The 4,558-nt window shown below is 36.6% G+C and overlaps 1 pseudogene; it reads right to left on the bottom strand.

Moving 5' to 3' along the window:
• Positions 1 to 2,914, bottom strand: part of LOC103202596 — a 3,879-nt pseudogene extending 965 nt beyond the window's left edge.
• Between the last annotated feature and the right edge of the window lie 1,644 nt (positions 2,915 to 4,558).

The raw sequence follows: 4,558 nt of genomic DNA, 5'->3' as shown, positions 1-4,558 counted from the left end.
CAAAATAGGTGAGACGAAGTCTGGCCATTCTTGCTTCCAAGGAGCATTCTGGCTGCACTTCCTCCAGGACAGATCTGTTAGTTCTCTTAGCAGTCCATGGTACTTTCAGCATTCTTCGCCAGCACCACAACTCAAAAGCATCAACTCTTCTTCGGTCTTCCCTATTCATTGTCCACTGACTGTGGAGATTAACAAATCCCAAGATTGGCAGTTACTACGGGAGGCCACTAGCTCAAGTTCTAAGAACTAGAGGTCAGATGATGACAAGCCAGATGCAGAATTCAGAATAAGCAGAAAGCCAGAGAACTTTGCCAGAATGTCCATATATATTGGACACAGGTCATACCACTAAGGAGACTCCCTTTCAACTGATTGGCTGCTCATAGCACATCTCATCATGGAGGTGATTACAATATATCCAATCACAAAATGGAAGATGACTGCACCATTACATACTACTAAACTGCATCATAACTGCCAAACCACTGATAATCATGATTCAGCCAAGTTGACATACAACCTTAACTCTCACAATGCTCAAGTGGAGTTTATTCCAGGAATGCAAAGTTGTTTCAACATTAGAAAATCAGTTGATGTAACAAAACCAAATTCACTGCCATTGAGTGGATTCTGACTCATACTAAGCCTGTAGGACAGAATAGAACTGCCCCATTGGTTTTTTTTTTTTTTTTTTGATTTGTTTTTCCCATTCATTATCACAGCTTTTTTCATCCTCTATTGTTTCACTTCCAAAGTGCTTGGGATGTATAGTATTACATCCTAATACTGTATTAGGATGGCATACAAAAGCATCAATTTTACTTCCCAATTCTGTTAACTGTTCTAAAGAAGACACACAAGGATAATGTTCTTTTAACATACCTGGCAGTTTAGAAGTCTCATCTTGAAGACATCGGGAACGTGTCACTGGTGTTAGAAACTTGAGTGCCTTAAATAAAGAATTTGTTTTGTCAGACTGAATTCTCTTTTTGGCAGTTTGCCATTATGGTGTAGTAGATACATATTTACCAAGCAACTCTCCTTGGTTTCTTTATTAACTGGATCTTTTGTTTTGGCTTCTTGCTATTTCTCACAATCATGAAATCTCACACTTTTATGATGTTTGTTTTCTATCTTCAGTTTTCCTGGCTCTAGATTGACACCTATGTCTTAATGTTCACTTCGTGGACTTGTTCCTTGGTTGAACAAATATCCTCCATATCTACCCCAAATTAACTTTTTCTTGACTCTTCATTGTTAGAAATATCTGCAATTGCATGTCACATCTCTTCAATAGGCTGAGCCCCTGCCAGGATGGCCTTCTCATAGATGGCAACAGTGTTTTCAATAGCACTTGTGCTTGGTTTAAGCCGTGCAAGACAGACCTGGTACTTAAAAAGTTTTGTGGCATCTAGAATATTTTTAATCAGGTCATTCAGTGTGACTAGTATTTCTTCTTTTGGGTGTCCCTCATTAATCAGATTCAGGCATTCAGAAAATGTCTTATTTACTTCTTCAGTAAATAATCTTTGTTAATCTTGTTCTGCCATAATAGTCCATAGTAGTCCAGAAGGACTCAACTGATTTTTTTACTTTGTCCCTCAGTCTCAGGTTAGGTGATGACTCAGCTAAGAGGCCTTTTCAGCACTCTTTCTTAGCCAGCTTTCCTCTTAGTCAGAAGAGACTTTCCCTGTTCTGCAGTTTCTTTGAGCTGAGGTGACATATTTTTGACATTTTCCTTTGCTATAGTATGTCTTTGCTGTCCAATGGTTTTTGACTTTTCTATCAGTTTGGTATTAGAACATGAAGTAGACCTGGCTACAATTTAGGAGCTCTGGTAGTGGAGTGCCTAAGGTACTTGACTGCTAACCAGAAGGCTGGTGGTTCAAACCCACCAGCCACTCCTCAGAAGGAAGGTTGGGCAATCTACTTCCATAGTTATACCACCTCAGAAACCCAAGGAGGGGTCACTATGAGTTGAGTCTGACTCCATGACATATAACAACAATAACAACAACATGATTCTTATGGTGCTTCATTTTTTTTTTTTAATGTCCTGAGAAGAATTGGTTTTGACACTAGATAAATTTGTTTTCAATTGACATAATTATTTTATATGAGGCTCTTTCCAAATTGTAACATTGGCAGGGGTTCTCCTGATGCCTTGTTTCATCATGTTCTCAGTGTTATCATGGTGGCTTTCAACAGGAAGTCAACAAGTTGTCTGTTCTGAGATGTAATGCTCACAGTTGTGAACGAGTGTGGTCATAGTCCTATTTGAGGCTCTATCACTTTTCACTGTTTTACTGTTCATAGGCTGAGGCTTTGTAACATTAGAGATAGTAATTGAAAGTTTCTAGTTTGCTGCAGAACTCTTATCTTTCACTTGTAGAGGTTTCCTTAATGAATTAATCTTAGACTCAACAATTGTCTCACAATAAAATCCAAGTACAGTTTTCTTTGGCATCTTAGCATCTTGCTTTTATTTTTCTGAAGACATTAACTTCTCTTTATGATTTCCTTTAAGATGAAATGTCTGGTTAAGTGGTATATATCAAATTTGAGGATCATCTTTAATTGGTAACTGAAAAGATTGATTATTATCCTCACAATTGTGTGTATCAACTGCCAGAGTTGAGTCAGTTAATTCAATTAGAAGGGTGATGTTTCAAACCCACCAGCCACTCCTGGGAAGGAGGATTGGGTGATGTACTTCTGTAGTGATATCACCTCAGAAACCCAAAGAGGGGTCGCTGTGAGTTGGATCTGACTCGCCCTTTCCAAATTGGCAGTGAGTTTAGTTTGGTATATTGTTTTTGCTCCATATAGGTCTATTAGCATTGTCTTTATCAATCATTTTTGTTTTAAGTTTTAGAATGTTTGTCTTTTCTTAGACCTGTTCCTCAGATGTCATCACTCTTGTCTCTACTGTAAACGAGGGCCTCTGACTCAGGGATACTGCAGGCCGAGTTGCCCAGTGTACTCTGGGGTAAGGATCTCACATCTCGGGTCTGATGACCTCATATTCTTATAGATAAGACAGCCTGAACACTGAATTTGCCGCAACTGGCTCTGCCCTAAAATGGTGAGGCCGCTGTCTCTCCCATAGGGTTTTCAGGGCTGTAAAGCTTTATGAAAGCAGATTGCCTCATTTTTTCCCATGGAGTTGATGGGTTCAAACTGCTAGCCTTTTTGGTTAGCAGCCCAATGCCTTAACCACAGCACCTCTAGAGCTCCTCAGTCAATGTAATATACCACATTAATAGAACAAAGTAAAATAACCACATGATCATCACAATCAATACAGAGAAAGCATTAGTTATAATAATCCAACACTCTTTCTTGATAAAAATAACTCTTAATAAGAGAAAAATTACAGGGAAGTTTCTCAACATAATTAAGGACATTTATGAACAACCAACAGCCAACATTGTAGTCAATGGAGAACAACTGAGAAATTTCCCCTTATAAACAAAAAGACAAAATGCCCGCTCTTTCCACTTCTATTCAATATTGTATTAGAAGTTTTGGCCAAAGCTGCAAGGCAAGAAAAAGAACAAAAAGTATCCAAATTGAAAAGGAACAGGTAAAACTACCTCTATTCACATATGACATGATCTGTTAAAAAGCTTCTACAACTAATAGAGGAATTTAGCAAAGTTGCAGGATACAAGATCAATTCACAAAAATCATTTGGGTTTATATACACCCAGCAATGAGAAATCTGAAAAAGATATTAAGAAAACAGCTCCATTTACAAAAGTATCTAAGAAAATAAAATATCTAGGAATAAATTTACATAAAGATATGAAAGACTTATACAATGAAAATTATGAAACACTGCTGAAAATGACGAAAGAAGACCTAAGTATATGGAAAGACATTCCATGCTCATGAATTGGAAGACACAGTACTGTCAAGATGTCAATGATACCTAAAACCAGCTACAAATACAACACTTTCCTAATCGAAATCCACACGGTATTCTCTACAGAAAAGGAAAAACTATTTTATGTAGAAAGACAAGAAACCCAAAATAGCCAAAACAATTAAGAAGAACAAAAAAGTAGGAGGTCTCACATTTTCTGACTTCAAAACATATTATGTAGCTATAGTAATAAAAACAGGATGGTACTGGTTTAATAATAGACAGATAATCCAATGGAATAGAATTGAAAATCCAGAAACAAATCAAAATATCTATGATTTTCAACAAGAAAGCTAAATCCATTCAATGGTGAAAAAACAGTCTCTTCAACAAATGGTGCTGGCAAAACTAGATTACTCCACGGAGAAAAACGAGATATCTATCCTATGCCATACATAAAAATGAATTAAAAATGAATCAAGAGCCTAAATACTAAATGAAAACCATAAAATTCTTGAAGGAAAATATAGGAGTAAAGCTTTGGGACTTAATTTTTTTTTTTTCAATGAGAGATTATCAAAGACAAGAACAAATGAATAACAGAAAAAAAAATGAGTAACAGGAAAAAAAGTAGATAACTGGGATCTCATAAATGTTAAATACTTAAGCTTGTCAAAAGGCTTTAACAAA

The sequence above is a fragment of the Orycteropus afer genome, unplaced genomic scaffold, assembly GCF_000298275.1.
Source record: "Orycteropus afer afer isolate SDZICR_OR568_19922 unplaced genomic scaffold, OryAfe1.0 scaffold00187, whole genome shotgun sequence".
NCBI classification, from domain to species: Eukaryota; Metazoa; Chordata; class Mammalia; order Tubulidentata; family Orycteropodidae; genus Orycteropus; species Orycteropus afer.
Note: the sequence above shows the minus strand (reverse complement) of the source record. Positions and strands in the feature narration are given on the sequence as shown.